This window comes from Phascolarctos cinereus, unplaced genomic scaffold (assembly GCF_003287225.1).
Source record: "Phascolarctos cinereus isolate Bilbo 61053 unplaced genomic scaffold, phaCin_HiC Scaffold_205;HRSCAF=787, whole genome shotgun sequence".
Lineage (NCBI taxonomy): Eukaryota > Metazoa > Chordata > Mammalia > Diprotodontia > Phascolarctidae > Phascolarctos > Phascolarctos cinereus.
Window position 1 is genome coordinate 10,729 of NW_027555520.1, and position 24,086 is coordinate 34,814.

The window sequence follows — 24,086 nt, forward strand, 5'->3', positions numbered from 1 at the left end:
ATCTATCAGATCTATGGAGAACAGAACAATTCATGACCAAACAGGAGATAGAGAACATTATGAAAAGCAAAATGGATCATTTTGATTACATTAAATTGAAAAGTTTTTGCACAAACAAAGCCAACACAACTAAGATTACAAGGAAGGTAGAAAATTGGGAAAGAATTTTTACAACCAGTCTCTCTGATAAAGGCCTCATTTCTAAAATATATAGAGAATTAGGACAAATTTATAAAAACACAAGCCATTTCCCAGTTGATAAATGGTCAAAGGATGCGAACAGACAGTTCTCAGATGAAGAAATTAAAGCCATCTATAGTCATATGAAAAAATGCTATAAATCATTGTTGATTAGAGAAATGCAAATCAAAACAACTCTGAGGTACCACATCACACTATCAATTGGCCAACATGACAAAACAGGAAATGATAAATGTTGGAGAAGATGTGGGAAAATTGGAACACTAATACATTGTTGGTAGAGTTGTGAAATGATCCCACCATTTTGGAGAACAATTTGGAACTATGCCCAAAGGGCTACAAAAATGTGCATACCCTTTGATCCAGCAATAGCACTTCTAGGGCTATATCCCAAAGAGATCAAACAAATGGGAAAAGGACCCACATGTACAAAAATATTCATAGCAGCTCTTTTTGTGGTGGCAAAGAATTGGAAATAGAGAGGATGCCCATCCATTGGGGAATGGCTGAGCAAGTTGTGGTATATGAATGTAATGGAATACTATTGTGCTATAAGAAATGATGAACAGGCTGACTTCAGAAAAACCTGGAAAGACTTACATGGTCTAATGCTGAGTGAAGTAAGCAGAACCAAGAGGACTTTGTACACAATAACAGCCACATTATGTGATGACTAAGATTGTTCAACTGAACCCTTCTCAGCATTATGAGGATATAAGACATCTCCAGAGGCCTCGGGATGGAAAATGCTGTCCACATCCAAAGAAAGAACTATGGAAGTCGACTCGCTATCATTCAACCTTCTGTTGAGTTTTGTTTCACCTTTCTGATGGTTCCTCCTGTTGGTTTTAATTTTTACTCACACCTTCACTAATGTGAAAATATGTTTAATGGGCATGTAAACGTAAAGCCTATATCAGATTGTGCACCGTCTTGGGGAGGGTGGGGGGAGGAAGGGGGAGAAAAATTTTCAACTCAAAAGCATATGGAAGTGATTGTTGATAAATCAAAATAAATTAATAAAATTTAAAAAAAATAAAAATAAAAATATGCCCTTTCTATTTATTTGTTATTTTACTATCACTAAACTTTTAAACACACATCTGTATGACACATGCCTAAGGCTCTGACTCTCCGGGATTTGTCTGTGACCAGGCTCCCTTAAGCCATGCCAAAATGTTTATTCTGCATCATTAACATTTTCTCCACCAGAAGTGCCTCCACTCAAGCAGTTAGGTGGGTCAGCAGATTCAAATTCAGCCTCAGACGTTTACTAGCTGTGTGACCCTAGACAAGTCATTTAATATTTGCCTCAGTTTCTCAACTGTAAAATGGGGATAATAACAGCGACTACCTTATAGGGTTGTGAGACGATCAAATGAGATATTTGTAAAGCACAAGGCAGAATGCCTGGCATTTAATAGTTGAAATAGATAGGTACATAGATGAAGCAGTAGAGATAGATAGACAGACAGAGATGGATAGATAGATAGATAGATAGATAGATAGATAGATAGATAGATAGATGATAGATAGACAGATATAGAGATAGATCGATGGGTGGATGAATGGATTGATAGATAGACACAGACAGACAGACACATAGAGACAGAGAGAGAGAGATGATGATGATGATGATGACGATGATGATGGATAGATAGATAGATATACACATAGATCGATGGATGGATGAATGGATTGATAGATAGACACAGACAGACAGACACACAGAGACACAGAGAGAGAGAGAGAGAGAGAGAGAGAGAGAGAGAGAGAGAGATGATGGATAGATAGATAGATAAATAGATAGATAATAGATAGATAGATAGATAGATAGATAGATACAGAGAATGTTTATTCCCTTCTATTGCTTTTTTAAATCTAGACAATCAACAGAACAATAAACCAAGTGTGCATTTGTCGTATTTGCCTATTTCATATCTGTCAATGCTCATATTGAAAATACAACAATCAGTTCTTGCAACGCAGTTCAATCTAGTTCCGGCATTTACCTCTGACCCAGGCTCAGACTCCCTGGGACCTGCATATGGCCAGGCTCCTTCTAGAGGCAGCTGCATGACCTACCTACCTAAGCCTGCTTCTTGTGCCCTGTTTTGGTGAAATATCCTCCAGAAATAACCCTGTGACCTAAGTCCTGACTCCTAGAAGCATCCATTCTACTGGGTATATACAATACAGAGTGATTGACCTAGATATAGTACACAAGTAACCAAATACAGAGCCATGATATAGAAGTCCAAACGAAAGTGAGCTCAGGAAGATAGGACCTGGGCTGTGCATTGAAGAAGGCTGGGAATAATCTACAGCCAAAGCAAAGAGGGAGTGTGGTCTGAATGGAGTGCCTTCTCATCCAAGGAACTGGAGGTAGCTGGAATGGATGCCCAAGGGACATCGAGGCAGAAATTCCCCCAAGTCTCAGTCTCTAATTACTCTTTCTCTCTTACATGTGTGAGGCTTAAGGAAGCTGTAGAAAATCATGAAACTCTGCTGCCTGGGCCCATTGGACCTCCCTGAAGCAAGACTATCCTTCTATACCCCCTCCTTAACTGACCATCCTACTCTCCACAATCCTTCCTCAAACCCCCTCTGGCCTCTCATCTCTTCACCCTCTCACCTGGCAACTTTGCCTCATATTCACTGAAATAACTGATGGTATGTGCTGAGAGCTCCCTCCTCCCTGCTGCTCCTCATCTCATATCCCCTAGATGCCTTCCCCATCTCTCTCCTTCATCCTATCTCATGTGACAGGAAGCCCTTCTCCTTGCCAAGGCAAACCCCTCTGCCTGAACAAGTGAATCTCATTCTATCCCATATTCTCCAGCAGTTTGCTCCCTCCATCACGCCCACTCACTTCCTCACCTTTGATCTCTTCCTGTCTGCTGCTGCTTCCCAGCTGCCTACAAACACACCCATGTCTCATCCTCAAAAACTCTTCACTGTCCATCCCTGCTAGCTAGCATCACATATGTCTTCCCTTTGGGGGCTAAACTCAAGAAAGCCTTCTATAATTGGTATTCATTCTTCTTCTCTCACTTCCTTCTTAATGCTCTGAAGGCTGACTTCTGACCTAATCTTCAACCAAAATTGGCCTCTCCAAAGTTACTAATGATCTAATTCCCAAACCCAATGGTCTTTTCTCCATTCTCATCTTTCCTGACCTCTTTCCAACCTTTGACACTCTCCATCACCTTCTCCTTTCCACTCTCTTCTCTCTAGGCTTTCAGGATGCCTTTCTCTCCTGGTTCTCCTCCTCCTTGTTAGACTGTTCCTTCTCATTCTCCTTTGCTGGATCTCTGTCTGGGTCATGCCATCCAACTGGAGGTGTCCCAAAAGATTCTGCCCTGGAAGTTTTCTTCTCCCTCTATACTACATCACTTGGTGATCTCATCACCTCCTATAGAACAGGGGTGGAGAACCTGTGGCCTCAAGGCCACATGTGGCCCTCCAGGTCCTTCGGTGCAGCTTTTGGCTGAGTCCAAGTTTTATAGAACAAATCCTTTTATTAAAGGGATTTGTTCTGTGAAGTTTGGATTCAGTTAAAGGGTTGCACTTGAGGACCTCTCCACCCCTGCTGTACAGTTATATCTATGCTGATGATTCTCAAATGTACCTGTGCAGTCCTAATCCCTCTCCAGTATGTCATCTCCATCTGCCTGTTAGACGTCTCAAACTGGATGTCCAATAAATGTCTTAGACTCAACATGTCTGAGATGGAACTCGTTATCTTTTCAAACCTCAAACCCTTCATTCCACCTTTCTTCCTACTCACCTATTACAGATAAGCCTGACTCTCATCCTCCTGGTCCCCCAGGCTCACAACGTAGGTGTTATCCTGGTCTCCTCACTAGCCCTCAACCCTCCCCATATCCAATCTGTTACTAAGGCCTGTTGATTTCATCTTTGTACCATCTCTTGAATACACCTCCTTTTGTCTTCTCTGACACTGACATGGCACTGGTGTGGACCCTCCTCACTTCATGCCTGGACTATTGCAATAGCTGCTGGTGGATTTGCCTGCCTCTAGCCTCTCTCCACTTCACTCCATCCTCCATTCAGTCACCAAAGTGATTTTCCTAAAACACAGATCTGACTATACCATGCCCATACTCAATAAGCTTCAGTGGCCCTCTACTGCATCTTGGATCAAATACAAAATCCTCTGGCATCCAAAGCCCTGAATAACCTGGCCCCACACACACCTTACTCCTCTGTCCAGTGGCATTGGCCTCCTGGCTGTTCCTCAAATAAAACCCTCCATCTCTTGCACCAGACATTCTCTTTGGCTGTCCCCCATGCCAGGAATGCTCTTCCTCTTCATCTCTGCCTCCTGGCTATCCTAACTGCCTTCAGATCCTAGCTAAAATCCCACCTTCTACAAGAAATCTCTCCAGATAAGCCTGACTTCTAGTACAAGTAGGAGATGATGTGGGGGGATAGAGACCTGACCCCTGGAATTGGGAATCTTTGACTTCAAACTTAGTCTCATTTCCTGTGTGACCTGGAGCAAATCACTTAACCTATATATTTACTTCCAATTCTTCATCTGTAAATGGGTGTAACAGTACATACCTCCCAGGATGTGGGGGAGGAGCAAATGGAGATATATTTGTAAAGACCCTGGCAAATTGCCAGTGATATATAAATGCCCACTGTCATTATTGGTGCTTTTCCTCTGCTGATAATTTCCAATTTCTCCTAAGTTTATTTGTACATAAGTGTTTTCCTCCCTTCAACCCTCATTATGCTAGGCGCTCTTCCAGGGCTGGGAGTGTACCCAGGGTTTAGGTCAGTGCCTGGCACATATTAGATTGCTTCATAAATGCATGCTAGCTGTTATTTTCGCATTTTTGTTTTAGAGTAACATAGGCATGAAGGGGTGTCCTCACTGGGGTTGTACACCGAACTCGGGAGCTCCTGTACCTGGCCCTGTCCTACTGGACAGAAGAGAGGCCCAGCCAGATTTAGCTCCTTGCCTTCCCACGACTTCAAGCTCAGGGCCCAGAAAGAATAAGTGATGTTAAAGTTCAGAGATTAAGACTCAGAGGATGTGAGGAGAACCTTCAGGACACTTGGGACAATTGACGTCGTGCAAATGACTCCTTTAAGTCCCAAAAGCTTAGCAGAGAGCCTGCCAAGTAGCAAGAACTCTACAAATACTTACTGTTTCAAGAAATGCTTCCTCCTTCAGAAAAATGAAGAAGCGAGGGAGGAAAATTAACAGCCGAGCCAGCCAGGAGTCGAACCTGGAAGTTTCTGATCCGTAGTCAGACGCGTTCTGCATTGCGCCACTGGCGCCGGGTATTCTGTTGAGTGGTCATGAGGGGGCTGCTGAATGCAAAGTCTGGGCCTTTGGGCCCACCGGTTCTGCCCGCCCTACACCCGAGGCCACGCCCCGCACAAAGCAGAGTCAGCACCGCGATCAGGGCCACGCGCCTAGGCCCAGCCTCTTGCTCCGCTCAAACTCTCTCTAGGTCCTGTATTCCGATACCGAGGCTCCCCGTGCAATCCACGATCCTGCTCAGAGGACGCAGGACCGGAATCGCCTGGATCTGGACCCCGGCCCTGGCCGACTCTAACCCTGACCCTAACCCATCCCCCTCCTCCTTAACAGACTCAGCTGTGGGGTGTCACGGGCCGCTGGACGACGCCGGGGCTCCCTTGGATCAGGACTCTCATGGGTCCTGCCTAGCCTCTGGCTCCCTGACTCCAAGCCCACACCCAGCTAGAGGACTATCCACCGCGAAGCCTAGGCCGGTCCCTTCCCCTACTCCGGCCAGACCCAGAAAGGAAGAGGGTATCCGTACAGGAAGGGCCCCAGCCTCCGCCGGGTCGCCAGCTCCTCTAGAGCCCGACGGAGGGGCCAGGGTCTGTTTCCCCTGCAGGCATGGCCCCCCCTCCGAGGCCGGGAGCCGGCCCGTGGACCACGGGGTGACCCATACAACTCCCAGGCGAGCTTACCTCCTTGTAACGCCAACAGAACCGGCTCCTGCCGCGGGGCCAAGGCTCAGTTGTTTACGGAGCGTCCCCATTTAGGGTTTTCTTGGCCAAGATACTGGAGTGGTGTGCCGTTTCTCCAGCCTCCAGGCCCTACATTCTAACCTCTGCTCGCATTAGACATCCCGGAGGGCCTCGGACAGGAGGAGGTGGTAGTTGGAGGGACTTCCCTCCTCTCCTACAGCGCGCGTTTAGGGAGCCTTCCCGGATCTGTCCACCACCGTGCAGACCTGAGCCCCAAGAGAGCCCAGAAGGCCATCCACGGCCAGACAGGTCGTTCTGGGGGTGCTGAGGGACCACGCCAGCCCCCTTCCCACTCATTGCTTCGGGGATTCTTCTTTCTTTGGGGCTCATTTATTCCGATTTCGGTTCTGTCTGACGCTTTAAAATTCCCTCTCCCCTCACCCACCCCCCCCCCCCCCCCCAGCCAGGACCACTGAGCCGGAGACGCCGTGGGTCCGACACGCCTCCTCCTCTTCTCTAGGACTCCTGGGCTCACTGTCTTTTTCTCGTCCCCTTTCCCCTCTGTTTCTATCGTTGTGTCTCCTTTGCAAGCTCTTGTCCCCTCATCCCCAGCACTTAGTAAGCGCCCACTGTGTGCCAAGCCCCGGACTGGGAGCAGACACAAGCCCGGCCTCCCGGAACTTCTCTTCTGTCTGAGGAGAGGCTTACAGCGTGAGAAGTACATCCTTAGTGGGCCCAGAGCGAGGACAAAGCCACCACGGCGGGAGGTGGCAGGACAGGAGCTCGGGGGACTCGGGGAGCCTCGAGCGGGGCGTGCTCGGGAGGCCGAGGACAAGACAGAGGGCCTGGGAAGGGTAAAGACTTTCAGCTGTCAGGATGGCCGAGTGGTCTAAGGCGCCAGACTCAAGCGTGAGCTTTTCCCTGTGTTGGAGAGCCTTCTGGTCTCCATCTGGAGGCGTGGGTTCGAATCCTCACTCTGACAGCTTTGTTTTTGGCGCGGGGCCTGCCACGGCGTACCGACCCTCCCTCGCTGGGGATAGGGCGGCCTCTCTTCCCTTCCTGCTACGGCTAGCCCCAAGCCACCCTCAGTGCGCTGGGGCGGCGGCTCGCTGTCCCAGCCCTTCGCCGTGGGATCCTCGGCCGTGCGCCCCCCAGGCCTGAGGCGGGATCTCCCTGCACGGCTCCGCCGAACCTCCTCCTGGCTCCGAGGTGGCTGCAGCCACTTCCACTTCCTCCTCCCAAGCCCCAGCCTAGGGGTCCTCCAACGGTCCTACAGGGTATGAGTTCGGGCGCCGATGCACACCTACTTCGGCAAAGCTAACTTTGACGTCATCTAGAGCACCAATGGGTGCCAGTTGTCGCCTCTGTTGCCGTGAGGACGAGCGACCCCAACCCAGTAAACTCAAACCCGGGAGGGTTGTGAATCTTATCCGTGGGGCAGCCCGCGCCTTGGGGACTTCCTGGGAGCTCCAGGGACTGGGGTCCGAGGCAGAAGCAGCCGCTTTTGGTCCCCCACAGCACATCACTGTGGGTGATGGTGAACGGGTCAGTCTCGGGCTGGGTGACACGGGCGGTGTGGCGGCGAAAAGAGTGGGGTGAGCGGTTGGATTTTTTTTTCAGAGAACCAGCCCCTCCTCCCCGAAGGAAGGAAGGAAGGAAGGAAGGAAGGAAGGAAGGAAGGAAGGAAGGAAGGAAGGAAGGAAGGAAGGAAGGAAGGAAGGAAGGAAGGAAGGAAAAGAAAGAGAAAGAAAAGAAAGAAAAAGAGACAGGCTTGATACTGTCCTGGGGCTCCTTCTCCATGTTCTAAACACTGGGTCCGGGGGTTAGTCACTATCCTTGACTCTTTGCTATTGTTACGGCGCATTTAGAGTTAGGCTCTGCCCCTCTCCCTCCACATTAGTTCGAAGTGGGTTTCGTTCAAGAGACTCTTCCCCTCACCCCTTCCTCATTTGTATAGATTTCTGTTTACATCCCCCCCAATTATAGGAGATAACGCCTCCCCAATTTTACCTCAATCCCAAGCGCTCCGTCAAATTAGGGTCCTTCTCTGACCTCAGCTGACACCACTGTTCTTTGCGGGGGGGGGCACTTGAAGCCACCTCTCTGCCTCATTAGAATGCAACACTTTATCCCCGTAAAGTCTTTCCAGTTGCTCGCTCTTATTGACCTTGGGCTCTTTAATCCCGCTTGTATTTCAAAGTTTCTCCACAATTCCAGTCTTTGAATTACGGCTGCTTGAAAGTCTCTAATTTCATTAAAAGTCCACTTGCTACCCCTACCCCAATGTAGGGTTATACTCCGTTTGAGTTTAAGGCCTATCTTTTGCCTTTTGGAATACCGTATTCCAGCTTCCCAGGCCGCTCCTTTATGACGGTGACCGCTAAGTCTTGTGTGATCTGACTGTGGCTCCTGGGGACTTAAATTCCTTTTTTTACTGAAGAAGAGAATTAGCTTTTATTAAGCACCTACTGGGTGTCAGGCACTTTCTAAATATTATCTCATTTGATCCTCAAAACAACCCTGGGAGGTACATGCTGTTATTATACCCATTTTCCAAATGAGGAAAATGAGGCAGAAAGGTAAAGTGACCTGCCTAGGGTCTCTCATCTAGTGTTCCGGGTCAAATTTGAACAGAGGTCTTCCTGACTTCAGGGCTGGCTCAGATGTTTAAAGTACTTTCTCTTTCCCCAGCAAGCTCTAGATTTTGTCTGTAATGTTCCTGTGTATTTTCATTTTGATTATTCTATCTTTTTCTCTTCTAATATTTTTTTATTTATTTTGTTAAATTACATGCAAAAAAATTAACATTCGTTTTAAAAAATTTTTGAGTTCTAAATTCTCTCCTTCCTTCCTTTCCCTTCTCCATAGAGAAGGAAAACAACATGATATTAATCATTCCTGCAGCAAAACACATTTCAGTATTAGCCTTGTTGCAAAAACAACAACAACAATACATACACACACACACACACACACACACACACACACAAACAAGAAAACAAAGCTGATCTTTTTTTTTTAAGTATATACTTCAATCTGCACTCAGAGTTCCTCAATTCTCTCTCTGGAGGTGAGCAGCATTTTTCATCAGGTGTCCCTTAAAATTATCTTGGCTCATTGCCTTGATCAGAGTGGCTAATTGACATAAGATTGCTGTTACTGTGTACAATGTTCTCCTGGTTCTGCTCACTTCACTTTACATCAGCTCATATAGTTCTTCCCAGGTTTTTCTGAACCCATTCCCCTCCTTATTTCTTATAGCACAATCACTCCATCACAATCACATACCACAACTTGTTAAACCATTCCCCAATCGATGGTCATCCTCTCAATTTCCGCTTATTTTGCCACCAGAAAAAGAGCTGCTTTAAATATTTTTGTAAATGTGAGTCCTTTTCCTTTTCCTTTGATCTCTTTTAGGGAATAGACCTAGAGTGGTATTGCTGGGTCATACATGCATACATATATGCACAGTTTTATAGCCCTTTGGGCATAGTTCCAAGTGACTCCAGAATGGCTGGACCAGTTTCCAACTCCAACAACAGTGCATTACTGACCCAATTTTTCCACATCCCCTATAGTATTTATCATTTCTCTTTTCTGTTGAGGTTTCTTTCTTTCTTTAGTTAAAAAAAATGTTTTTGTTATTTTGAGATTAAGCTGTCTCCCTCCCCCGCACTACAGGAGGCCACCATTTGACACAGATATATGAATGTGAAACCAAACAACACATATTTCCATATATCTGTTATTTTTCTGGAGGTGAATAGCATCTTCCTTCATAAGTCCTTTGTAATTGATTTGATTATAACACTCAGAAAAACTTAATCATTCACAGTTATTCTTCAAACATGTTACTGTATACAATATTCTCTAGGTTTTACTTATTTCATTCTTGATAATTTTATGCAAGTCTTTCTTTTTCTTCTTCTAAAATCAACCTGCCCATCATTTCTTACAGCACAGTAGTATTCTATCATGATTGTAAAACACAACTTGTTCAGTCATTCCCCAATTGATGGGCACCCCTCAGTTTCTAGTTCTTTGCCACCACAAAGAGAGCTGCTGACAAAATTTTAGAACATATAGGTTCTTTTTACTTTTTCCTGTTCACCTTGGGAAACAGACCTAATAGTGTTGTTGCTGGGTCATAAGGAATACACAGTTTTGTAACTCTTTGGGCATAATTCCAAATTGTTCTCCAAAATAGTTGAATCAGTTCACAGTTCCACCAACACTATATTAGTGTCCTAATTTTTCCACATCCCCTCCAACTTTTCATTTTCCTCTTCAATCATTTTAGCCAATCTGATAAGTGTGAAGTGGTGCCTCAGAGTTGTTTTAATTTGCATTTCTCTAATCAATAATTATTCAGAGCATTTTTTATGTAATTATATGTACCTTAGATTTCTTCTTCCAAAAACTGCCTGTTCATACCTTTTTAATGGGGGAATGACTCATATTCTCTTAAATCTGACCTAGTTAACTATATATTTGAGATATGAGACCTTTATCTGAGAAACTAGCTATAAAAATTTTGTCCCAATTTTCTGCTTTGCTTCTTTGCTTGGCTACATTGGTTTTATTTGTCCAAACCCTTTTAATTTAACCAAAATTAACCATTTTAAATCTCACACTGCTCTCTATCTTTTGTTTATTTACAAAATCTTCTATCCTTAAATACGATAGGTAATAGGATCCATGTTCTTCTAATTTACTTATGATATCTCCCTTTATGTCTAGGTATGGATCCATTTTGACCTTCTCTGGGTAAATGGTGTAAGATATTGGTCTACACCTAGTTTCTGCTAGACTGTTTTGCAATTTTCCCAACAATTTTTACCAAATAGAGAATTCTTATCACAGAAGCTAAAATCTTTACATTTATCAAACACAAGATTATTATAATAATTTACTGTGGTGTATTGTATGTCTATTCTGTTCTGCTAACCCTTTGGATTGTATGCGGTAACTGTGTGCATCAGTACCTGATAGTTCTGCTGGTACAAGATGGTCCTGGTCATACAAGGGAAATTCTCCTGAGGTCAGCTTGTTCGTGTAACAGGGAGAGATAGTTTGCCTCACTGGCCCACTCATGAGTTATTGCCAGAAACAGGGCCCTTGGGACTGGAGGAAACTGTCAGGGATAGTGTTTCTGAGGCCAGGGAGAAATTGGGGTCTAAGCACAGGCACCCAAGCACCCCATCATTTCTAGCTGCTATATTCACACACACACACACACACACACACACACACACACACACACACACTGTAGCCTAGCCTGCACACAGGCTGCATGGGGGGTCAAAGTGCACAAGTGTGGTCAGAACCATGTCTATGGAGTTCCCTTTCATGTAGGATGGGCTAGTTTTTCCCTAAAACAGCAGGAAAATTGTAACCAAGTTTTCACTGGTCCAGGCACCTAGAGTTTGCACTATTGATATGGTTTCCCAGTTTCCTTGTTTGTTGTCCTGGAAACCAGGAGATGTAGATGAGGAGGCAGAGCATTCTGTTCTTGAGGGAGAGGGGAGATGGAGTGTTTCCTTGGGGGAACAGCAAGGAGGTCAATGTCAATGGATACAGAGCAGCATGGTCAGGGTGGTGGAAGTATAATAATATGCAAAAATGGAATGGTGGCTGAGGATGGGTTATGGAGGGTGGGAAGCCACATGTTTTTCTATTTGAGCCTGGTGGTGATAGAAAGCCACTGGAATTTATGGAATTGAGGAGGGACATGCTCAAACCTGGCTTAAGAGACAGCTGGGGTGAAGGTGGACTAGACTGAGGAGGGACTTCTGGCAGCAGACCAACCACAGACTAATGTAATCTCCCAGGAGTGGTGACATGGAACACAGTTATCAAAGGAGAGGAAGGGGGAATGTGTGAGGGGTTTTACAAAGGCAAAATCAGCAGACCTTAGAAATAGATTGGATATGGGAAATGAGAAATAGGGGAAAGTCCTGCATTGATATCTAGGTTTGGAACCAGAGAATTGAGAATGGTAGTACCTTGGACAGTAATACTGAGGTGTGGAAGGGGTAAGTGATTGGAGGTGAAGCTAATGAATTCACTTTTGGACATTAAGGTGTCCACAGGACACGTATTTCTAACTGTTCAATAGACAACTGAGGATGGGAGACTGTAGGTGAGGACAGAGGTTAGGGCTAAACAAAGAGATTGGAGAAACATCAGTTCAGAGATGAGAATTGAAGCCATGGGAGCTGATGAAGTCACTGAGTGAAATAATGTAGAAGGAAGAAAAGAAGGTTCAGGACAGACCCTGGAGGAAACCCACAGTTAGCAGGACTTACCTGGATGAAAGTCCAGCAACAGAGGCTGAGAAGGAGCATTCAGACGGGTAGGAGGAGAAATAAGAGACAGTGATGCCATGAAAACTTACATAGAAGCAATTATCAGGTAGGTGAGGGTAACTGAGTGTCAAAGGCTGCAAGGAAGTCAAGAAGGATGACATTGTGAAGAAGCCATTAGATTTGGAAAATAAGAGATGGATAGTAGCTTTTTTAAATTAGATTTTTATTTCAGTTCAATTCTCAATATTCTCTCTCCTCCCTCCCTCCCCCCTCTCATCTTCCCCTCCCCTACACACTGAGAAAAACAAAACCCATTACAAATATGTATAGTAATTGAAAACAAATTTCTTCCTTAGCTATGTCCAAAAAAGTAATAAAAAGAAGGAAAGGAAAAAATATGCTTCGTTCTCCACTCTGAATCCATTTGGTCTCTCTCTGGAGGTGGACAGCATGTTTCACCGTGAGTCCTTTGGAAGTATGGCTGGGCATTGTGTTGATCAGAGTTACTAAGTTCTTCAGAACTGATTATCTGTTCAATGTTATTATTATATAACTTATCCTGCTGGTTCTGCTCACTTCATATTACGTCAGTTCATATAAGTATTCTCAAATGTCTCTGAAACTATCATCCACCCCATTTCTGACAACACCAAACTACCCCATCGCATTCAGTCATTCTCCAATTGATGGACAGCGCCTCAGGGTTTTTTTTTATTTTATTAATTTATTTTGATTTATCAACAATCACTTCCATATGCTTTCCAGTTAAACAATTTTCTCCCCCTTCCTCCCCACCACCTTCCCCAAGATGGCACACAACCTGATATAGGCATTAGTGAAGTTGTAAGTAAAAATTACTCACTAGTGTTTTGCTTTTGATCACTGCCTCCCTCAGTCCCTCCCTCCCTTTCCCTTATCTTCCCTTTTAGCCTTAGTGCTTCTTCCCTGCCTACTATACCCCCTCCCTTTTCTTTCCCCTTTTCCCTCCTACTGCCTATAGGGCAAGTTAAATTTCTATACCTAACTGATTATTTTATTCCCTTCTTGAGCCAAACCTGATGAGAGTAAGGTTCAAACAATGCCCACCCCCCTCCCTTCTTTCCCTCTGCTGTAATAGGATTTTGTGTCTTTTCCTGTAATGTAATTTTCTCCTGTCTACCTCCTCCTTTCTCAGTACATTTTCTAAAATTAGATTAATCTACTTACTTGGATCCATTTAACCCACTTGATTAGATTTTTTTTATCACTACATCAAAGTCAACTATTATCCACCCCCTTTATGTATACTCCTTTACCATTGTGTAATAACAATACATTTCTCAAGAGTTGCAAGTATCATCTTCCCTTGTAGGCATGCAAACAGTCCACCCTTATTAAGAACATATTGTATCTTTCTATCCCATTTGCCTTTTTATGTCTTTCTTGAATCTTATAATTGAAGGTCAAATTTTTTGTCGAGCTCTGGTCTTTTTATCAGGAAGATTTGGAAGTCCCCTATTTCATTGAATATCCATCTCCTCCCTTGAAAAATCATGCTCATTTTTGCAGGGTAGTTGCAGTTGGCTGCACTCCAAGCTCCTTTGCCTATGGAATATCATGTTCCGTGCTCTGCAGTCTTTTAATGTAGAAGCTGCAAGGTCCTGTGTAATCCTGACTGTGGTTCCATGATATTTAAATTGTTTCTTTCTAGCTGCTTGCAGCACCTTCTCCTTCATCTGCTAATTTTGGAATTTTGCTATTATATTCCTTGGCATTGTCAATTTGGGAGCTCTTTAAGGTGGTGAGTGGTGTATTCTTTCTATGGTTATTTTACCTTCTGGTTCTAGGACTTAAGGGCAGTTTTCCTTTATGATTTCCTGAAAGATACTTTCCAGGCTCTTTTTTTTTTCATCATAATTTTCAGGTAGTCCAATAATTTTTAAATTGTCTCTCCTGGGATCGATTTTCCAGGTTGGTTATTTTACCGATGAGGTATTTTAAGTTTTCTTCTATTTTTTTTCATTTTTTTGGTTCTGTTTGACTGATTCTTGCTCTCTCATAGAGTCATTAGTTTCCATTTGTCCAATTCTAGTTTTTAACAGATTGTTTTCTTCTGTTAGTTTTTGTACTTCCTTCTCCAACTGGCCAATTGTATTTTTAAGGGATTTGTTTTCTTCAGTGTATTTTTTTTCCAGTTTGCCAATTGTGTTTTTTAGGGACTTGTTTTCTTCAGTGTACTTTTTTCCAATTGGCCAATTGTATTTTTTAAGACTTTTCTACCTCTCTCATTAGACTTTTAAAATCCTTCTTGAGCTCTTCTAAGAAGGTTTTTTGGGCTTCAGACCAGTTCATATTCCCTTTTGATGTTGCAGATGTGGATTTCTTGACAATGTTGTCCTCTTCAGAATTTCTGTCTTGATCTTCACTCTTCTCATAATACGAATCTATGGTACTTTTCTTTTTACTCATGGTGTTTCTCTATTCCCTGGCCTTTAAAGGGATTGAGCTCCCCTGCTGGGGAACAGAGGGCACTGACCCAAGCTTCTTGTGTTTGGAGCCTAGGTCTTGGTCACTGGCTTTGTGTGCTGGGGCCTCGTATGTTGGCAATTGGAAGCTGTAGGGTTCTGGCAGCTTACCTGGGCTAGAATCAGCAAGACTGGAACTTCCAGGCAATTCTAGCTTGCCTGCTTTTCCTTTAGCTTTCTTCAGCTCCTGTTAGATGGGTGTTGCAGGGTGTTTATCTGCCTGGGGCCCCTTGCAGTGCTACCTCCCTCCTTTCTGCTAATGCACTGGAAGATTTCTTTGCGGTACAGTACTGAGGTACCTGGTGGTTTTCTGAGCCGGTTTCCACCAGTTTCCCTGCCCTTGCTAAGGCACTTGGAGGTTCAGGTGTTGGTATTTGCCTGCTTTACTACCTGGGCTTCAGGATCTTCTCCTGGTTGACAGTTGGAAGCTGTAGGATTCTGACAGCTTGTGTGGTGTTGGGTTGGAATCAGCGAGGCTGGGACTTTAGGAAGACTCTAGGTTGCTTTCTTCAGCTCCTTTCCTATGAATGCTGCAGGGTGCTTATCAGCCTGGGGCCCTTTGTTACTGCTTCCCTTATTTTTTCTGAGGCACCAGGAGGTTTGCTGGGCTGCTACACTACTGTTCCCCATCTTTCTTCTAGTTCAGCTGTTCCAGGGTTGTTTTTTTATGGGGTGATATTTTCTGGGTTTTCAGAGGTTGATAGGGGAGAGTGAGAGCAACTACCATCTCCTCGGTTTCTAATACTGACACCACAAAAAGAGCTAGTATAAATATTTTTGCACATATGCATCCTTTTCTTCTTTCTTTCATCTCTTTGGGGCATAAACCTAGTAGCAGTACCTCTGGATCAAAGAATGTGCACCTAATAGCTTTTCTGGCATAGTTTCAACATGCTTTCCAGAATGGCTGAACCAGTTCAGAGTTCCACCAATACTGTATTAGTGCACCTATGTTCCCACATCCCCTCCAACATTTTTCATTTTCCTTTTCTGCATCTTAGCCAAGCTGATGTGTATGTTAGATTAGCTTCATTCGAATTTTTCTAATTACTAGTGATTTAGAGATTTTTTTTCCATTTGTCTGTTGATAGCTTTGATTTCTTCTCTGAAAATTGCCTATTCATATTCTTTGACCATTTGTCCATTGAGGAATTTCTTCTATTCCTGTGATTTTGACCCTGTTCCTTATATAGTTTAGAAAACAGACTAATTTTAGCAGGGGGAAAAAAATGACTTACCCAGTATCACACAGCTAGTAAGTGATTAAGGTCAGATTGGAATTTACATCTTCTGGACTCCAAAAATAGTGCTCTATCCATTGCACCACCCCAACTACCAAGCTGTCTCTAGTCTGACTTCTAAGCCTAAAATCACAGTACCTTTTGGAGTCTGTTACCTCACACAGCTGGTTACTATTAAGATTAAGCATTGAAACCCCTAGGTTTGGCCTCTCCTCTCCAGCTGGGCTGATCTTCTCCCCATTCTAAGAAGCTCCCCCCCCCCCCCCCCCCAGCAGTCCATGCTCACACACAGTCCTTCCCACCTGGATATCCTCTCGCACTTTCATCCAAAGACTCAAGCTTCAAAGACAGGCTTCTTTTGTTAAGAGAAGTGATGTCCAAGTACTTTTAAAGAGATGGCCTCTGGCAGTGGCTGAGAACAGAGACAGACTAATTCTTTCACTCCCTCACCTGTTCCAAGGAACCCTCCATGATTCCAGATGATATCCTCCCATACCATGGCCATTACTGACAAAGACCACACACCTCATGACCCAATGTTTTTTTTTAACTCCATCTGTTGTTCAAGCAGGGGTCTCCAGGTTCTGTCTTGGCAGCCCCCCAATCTGTGCCAGTCTAGAAACACCAGCATCCCCAGCGTGAGGAGCACCAGGCCAACCAGACCCATATGAATGAAGTAGTACTAGGAGGATGAGTTAAAAGGGGAAGAGAAAGAGGAATTGATGCAAGAGGAGGTGGAGAAAGAAGAGAAAAGAGAAGACTTTCTGGCTATCAGCTTGAGCTGGCTTCATCATTAAACACCCTGAGACTGAGAGATAGAGAAGGGAACTTACTCCTTAAAAGAAAAAAAAAAACACTTTATTTTCCTCAATAGAACTTGGGGCTGGAGGCCAGAGTCAACCAGCTGGGATTCTGGTGCGCCATGCTTTCAGAATGTTTTTGACTGCCGGTTGTACACTAGACATAGAGAGACGGGAAAGAAAACAACCCAAAGATAAACTCACCGCTGGGAGGAGGGGGGAGGAGATGAGAAGAGGGCGGGGCGACATTTTATCCTGAGTACGCTAGGACAGGTCGGGCTTTGGTCAATGCTGGGGCTGGCTAACTAGCCTTGGGGTACCAAGCTGCTGAGACACTGAAGAGCGGCTTAGCTTTTCCCAGTGTTAGAATATTTCAGCTGCCAACCACAAACTCCATCCTGCAAACCCAGGAGGCTGCAGAAGTTTACTCTATCAAATTTGGCAACTTCCAGGCAGACGAGATCCCCAGGTCCCCGGGGCCCAGAGACAAAAAGACAACCTCCAGAGCCAGAGAGCCTCATTCTATACAACGTTTTACACCCAAAGTCGCCCGGCTCGCTGAAATCATGGGATATCCGGCTTAAAATGGTCCCCAGAAATCACCAAGTTCAGTCTCTTTACTTTTGGGATGAAAAAACATAAACGTGGTGTGGTCAGCTGGTTTCTGAACACTCCGCAGCTTGTCCTTACCAGGAGGGATTCGTCAGTTCGTTCTTTCGCTCGCTGGTTCAGTCCGTCAGTCGGGCAAGCAGGCACCAAGAGCAGCGGTAACAGAGGCGCCCACAGTTCCTCAGAACTGACTCAGCGAGGGCAGAGAAATTCAAGAAGTTTAGGAGCCATAACCACAGGTGGGACAGGGGGGTTTTCCAGGTTACTTTCCTTCCTTGTCTGTTCTGCCTACTTTTCCTAAGAATCTGGGTCCTGAAGGCGGCATTGCCTGAATCCCAAGCGAGAGACTGGAATTTGTCCCGGATTGGGGTGAGTGGTAGGATGAGGGGGATGGGCAGGGCAAGAAGCAAGCTGTGGCTGCCCGCTCTACTAGCGAGAATCGGAGATGTTTCTGGGAAAAGAAACCGAAAGCTGAGCTGGGTCCTTGAAACGTGAGCCAAGAGAGCCAAGCTCCAGTCCCTGCGTGTCTTCGGTTCTCGACTATATCCTCTGACCCCCACTGCCTTCCCTCTCACGGATTTTAAAGTTCACCAGCCACTGGGCAAATCAGGCTCTGAGCTCAGCGGATCGCAGCGAGGGCGGGGGCGCTCCTATCTGAAATGGGGGTGAGATGGGGTAGGGGCGGAAAGGGCTGCCTGGTGTGGTCTCCAAGCTCCTGGTCCGAGAGCAGAGCTGTGGCCTCAAGGAGCCAGGCTGGGAAGCTGGACGATGCGACAGAGTGAGCGCGCTGGGCACTTCCTGGGAGCCAAGAGAGGTGCACAGCAGCCGAAAGAGCGATGGAGGAAGAGGTTCAGAAGTGGGGTCTGGCTGGGCCTGAGAGCCTGGAGGCGGCAAGAAAAGCCATTCCTCCTAGCGCCTGCCCCACTGAACTCAGGATGGGGGGAAAGAAAGATGAGTGTGGGGAGAGCGGGTCCCGACTGGGCAGTAGTTTCTACGGGAAGAGGCTCCCAAGCCATTTCACTTTTGCTGTACTTGGAAATGTTGGGACCGCTGGGAGAGGAGGTCGGGGTAAGAGTGAAGGGGAACTACACCTGGTCAGAAATCCTGCTTGGACAAGGGACCTGGGTCTGCAGGAATTGTGTCCTACGTAAGGTAGATTCTACAATGCAGTGGGGGAGAGGATCTGTCTGAGAATCATCAATCATCTCACTGACTGCTTCCCAAGACTCTTGTGAGGGGACAGACAGCTCTGAGGGCAAATGGGGCTGTGAGATGTAGCCCTTGGAATTAAGAGCCTGGGGAAGATGAGCCAGAAGAAGCAGAGTGGCTGCCAGCAGTCTGCAGTTACTGCCACCATCCACGGGCTGGGGGAGGAGCAGCTTACCAAGGACCCAAAAGATGAGGTTCCTCCTAAAGCACAGGAGGTCTCATCATGGTCAGTGTAACCCAGTAGAGCCCCCACTCTATGGAAAGCCTGGGCAGTGACAAAAATAATCAAGTAACTACAGCCTGGGCCCTGCCCCCAGGAGCTTCCCATCTTGTTAGAGTCAACCACTCTAACATACAAGAACAGAAGTGTCCACAAAGTGCTGTTTGAGACCTGTGGATGGAATAATCACTTCCAAATGAGGTGGTATGGCAAGCCATCTTGGAAGAGGTGACATTTATTGAGCGAGGTCTAAAAGGATGAAGAGGATTTTTACTGATTTAATGAGAAGGGCATTGTGGGCATAGGGAATATGGACAAAGGTACAGAGGTAGGAAAGTACAGCATATGGACTGATGGGATGAAGATTGATTTTTTTTTCCATGGGAGTGGGAAATATTCCTCATTTACTGACAATTTAGATGGAGGGAACCTATGCAGACTTGAGGACTTGTCTAAAGGGGAAATAATGCACTTTCCTGCCTATAGGGGCAATTCTTTTCTTCAGTGAAAGGGATCTCTGCCCCTTGCCCTCATTTAGCACGAGGGAGAGGTTGACTCTTTTAGAAATCTTCCCATTCCTCTACCCACAGTGTCCTGTGGATCATACAGGACACTGAACCTGTTAACTGAACCTTAGAGATAAAAACCCTTCTTTATAATTAAGCAGATGAGGTTAGGAAGTGATGGGATCTTGCCCATGTCCTAACATCAGTAGCATAAGGAAATTCATCCCTCAGTCCTCTGCTTTTTGGTGCTGGGATGATGAATAAGACAGTTTGGCTGAAGTCAAGAGGGCTTGAGGGCACTGGGGAAATAAGGCTGGGAGGGCAGGCTGCTGCCAGATCAGGATGATGAGTACTCAGTTGGACAAAGTGCAGAGCAAGTCATTGGGACCACACAACATGAGCTGGTCCTCTGGAGCTCAGCAGTGAAGCCTTCACCACAGTCAGCTTGAATCATAATAGGGACAACTCATAGAAGGAAGAAAATCTGGGGGAGTGGAAGCAGCATCTCTTTGTCTGCCTTTGTCTCTCAGGAGTATCTTCTTCCTGGTCACAACGTCCTTACCTAAAGATCTTCATTCTTTTTAAACTGCCCTTCTCACTTCCCTCCTCTTTGCCTCTAGGCCCAGGGTCTGACTGCTATCCCCTCCCCCATCTGGAAGTGTGCAGCAAGTGTCATCTAGTCTCTTCTAGGGGAGCCAAGAAACATTTCTTGTTTAGCATTTTCACAGTCAGCTCCCTGACTGTGACACTGTAAACAATCATTCATTTAATTAACAAGCACTTGCTACCTGCCAGGCTCTGTAGGTAAGGATCTCTGAGAAAACCACATAGTAACATTATTTATGCTTTATTATATCTTTATTTTGTAAAATACTTTTCAATGACATTTTAATATGGCTCATAAGTATTTGACACCAAGTCTAGATCACTAAGATCTGAGGCTCAGTTCATCCAAAAGAGAAAGAGAAAATCTGGAATTTCTGGCTTTTTTCATCCTCCTTATCTTTTTTTTTCCTTTTCCTTTTGGTTACTCTTTGGTGAGGCAAAGTATTTTTTCTTCAGTTCTTGTATTCCCTAGGCCAGGACAATTGTCCAATCAAATCCTGAAAATTAGGAAATGGCAGAAAGCCTTCTAGAAGATCTGTGGGTCTTTGGGCATGGTGTGTGACAGGAGCTTCTGGTTTCCCCAAAACAAGGATTAGTTTTCACTAAAAGGCAATGAAGCAGTCCCTAGGATTTGATTGGCCCTTGTCTCCCTTAAGGTAGCTTCCTGGTGACCTAAGGGCACCTAAAGTCCCATCCACAGGGAGTTGTGGCTCCTCCAGCATGGTGGCTTCTTTGGAGTCACCCTGCCCTGCCCTGCTGACCAGATAGAGGAGCCCTCTCCAGAAAAGTGTCACTGGGTCCTTGGTGCACACCCTCACTGGGTCAGGACAAAGTCAGCCTCCTTTCTTTGTGTTCAATGACTCGTGAGGGCCTCATTTCATCCCAACCTTGAACCTGAACTATCAGCTAGCAGTTGTTGTTAAGCATGTCCCTAACAAGAGGAGGGGACCGGACCCTGAATATCCTTGGGAAGAATAAGGACCCAGGGGGCAGCTAGGTGGCGCAGTGGATAGAGCACCAGCCCTGAAGTCAGGAGGAGCTGAGTACAAATCCGGCCTCACACCAAACACTTGACACTTAGTAGCTGTGTGACCTTGGGCAAGTCACCTAACCCCAATTGCCTAAAAAAAAAAAATAAGGACCCAGGAGAGTGCAGGGCATCACTGGAAAGGATGCAAAGACAGGACTCTTATCCCATTTCTTTTCCCTATGACCTCCTTCTCCCATCATCTCCTCCCTTTGTCCTCCCTCAGAGTGTTCCTAGTAAACTGGGGTCTGGACAAGATGAACAACCCAACCTGGTTTAGTCACTGATGCCCAGCCTGCACCTGACAGGAGCCAGTTGTAGCTTTTTTTTTTTTTTGGTAATTTTTATGTATTTTATTTTGAACTTGCGATATAAAACAAGCATTTTTATAACATAGTAGAATAAAAAAAGGTGATTGTACATGAAACTGCAAATCTATTACATACAACTTTCTATTGCTATTAAATATATAATAAAGTTTTCATGTAACTTTCTTTTTTCTCTTTTGTTCTTCCCCTCCCCCAGCCCCAGAGATGGATACCATTAGACACAAATGTATGTGTATGTATGTGTAGTGTGTGTGTGTGTGTGTGTGTGTGTGTGTGTGTGTGTAAAATCATTCTCTACATACTGCTATTTGCCAATTTTTCTCCGGATGCATATAGCCTCTTCCTTCACAGGTCCTTTGTAGCCAGTTAGGGTATTTGCAATGCAATTTTGAAAGTCTTAAAAGTTGTGATCAGTGCAATCACCACTCACAATTCCCAAAGACCAACAATGATTTTCCACCTTGCAAAAGAGAGAGGATGGACTAAAGATATAGAATGAGATGTACAGCTCAGACTGAGCAAATCAGTGCATTGGTTGTCATTTGCTTCTTTGTTTTGTTTTGTTGGCAATGGGGTTAAGTGACTTGCCCAGGGTCACACAGCTAGTAAGTGCTATGTGTCTGAGGCCGGATTTGAACTCAGGTCCTCCTGAATCCAGGGCCGGTACTCTATCCACTGAGCCACCTAGCTGCCCCCATTTGCTTCTTTGTTATAAGGGCTTTGGGTTTAGGGAATGGGGCAATTTGGGAGCTGGTAATAATAGTGACATTAAAAAAAAAGAAAGACAACATCATCAAAGAAGCACATAAAATACACAGAAGAAAGGAGAAAGAAGTTTACAGACAGACAAAATGGGTCACTTTGGGAACAATGGTGTTTAATGCTATACAAATTCATCATGAAAATCGGTTGACAACTCCAAATACAATCCATTTTTCTACTCTTTGTATAGGGAAAGACCATGTTTGTCAAGTTCATAATAACACAAAGTGAAAACAGCAGTGTTTTGATCACAGGCAGTGACAGAAAACTGGTCCTGGATAAACCCTGGCAGGATGAAAGTGCCTTCAAGGCAGGGACTGATCCATGTGAGCCTTTCCATCCCAGCACCTAGGACAGTGACTGGCATAGAAGGTTATTGAGAAATATTTCTCGATGAATTGGTTGATCGGTTAGTAGCTATTATCTCCCATACATATGCACTTGTGTATGTACACACACACACACACACACACAACACACACACACACACACACACACACACGAAAAACGCCTGAGGGCACCTAACACAGTTGTATTTCCTTCATCGTTCTGATACAAGGAAACAAGTCTACTTCTAATTATTGTTATGGTCTAAAAGATTCATACCTCTGTATTTTATCTTAAATTATGTGTCATCTGTTGAAGCTTTTAATAAATGCCTTCTAAGAATGCTACTGTGGTTTTCTTTGGGGTTTTTTGTCTTACTTTTTTCATTCAGGACATTTATTTTAACAAACAGTTGAATCCTCAAGATGAACTAGATGCTGCAACAGCTGCTCTCTGGGGTTAAGGTGTTCTTCCTTCACGGAATCCATTCCTGAATCGACGATAGACAATTTTTAGGTGCCTCATTCGACCAGTACTCCAAATACTTTCTCTTTCATTTAGCAGGATACCCACATTTGCCTGCCACATGTTGACTTCTGAAGATGGTATGCCTTAGAGCCATAACGACGGCACAAAGTGTGCATCTTATTCCAGTGCTTACTAAATGAAGACATCTGCTTCGTCATCTTCCTCTTGCTGCTGGAGCAAAAAGAAGGCTATTGTGGTTTCTGAAAATTTGATAGTCAAAGGAATGATTGCCTTTCAATTAGAAGCTAGTCAAAATAAAGATGTATTTTTTCCCAACCAAATTCCCAGACCCCCTGAAAACTTTCATCAAATTCCTCAGGGGTCATGTGCTTCAGCTGAAGAGCCCCTGACATAGATAAAAGTAACTTCTTTGAAGCTGAAGTCCCCTTCTCACTGGGAAGCCTTCCCTGGGTATCCCAGACTAGCGTTTCTGAAAGGCTGCGGCTGACCAAGCCTGGACTTCACAAGCTGCATCTAATCATGACCCTGTGTTTTTTACAATTGTTCAATTTCTGGGCAATTTATTCCTCAGTGACCCAGAAAGCAGCTGAAGGGCCCTCTAGGAACCGGATCTTCCTTCAAGACCGTGTTATTTCTCACTGTTCTACTGAATAAGCAAGTTTTTAGTCATTGTCAAGCAGATTTTACTTTCATAAAAAGTTCTAGAGATCAAAGGAATGGATTGGGCGAGTGGAGTCAGCCAGGCCAACAGCATTCATTGAGTCTGCTATGGACTAGGTGCTGTTCTAGGCAGCTGGGGCAGATGGCCTGCTGGGCGCCCCTCAGACTCTAGACTGATGATCCTGTGAAGTCCTCAAGCTCACTAGGAAGTCTGAAGGCTTCAGGTACGGGTTTGTCAGAGGACTGTGCTCTCCTCACACCTTATAATTCTATATCCTATTATCCTATAATACCATGGATATCCAC

General features: G+C 44.9%; 1 non-coding gene and 1 pseudogene across 1 annotated transcript; one reads left to right on the forward strand and one right to left on the reverse strand.

The window, feature by feature from the left end:
* The first annotated feature begins 7,049 nt into the window (after positions 1-7,049).
* On the forward strand, positions 7,050-7,163 carry TRNAL-CAA (transfer RNA leucine (anticodon CAA)). Its single transcript has 2 exons — positions 7,050-7,088; positions 7,128-7,163. It is a non-coding gene; the product is annotated as a tRNA-Leu (tRNA).
* A 15,492-nt stretch (positions 7,164-22,655) lies between these two features.
* On the reverse strand, positions 22,656-23,324 carry LOC110204283 (large ribosomal subunit protein eL37-like; annotated as a pseudogene).
* Positions 23,325-24,086: the final 762 nt, after the last annotated feature.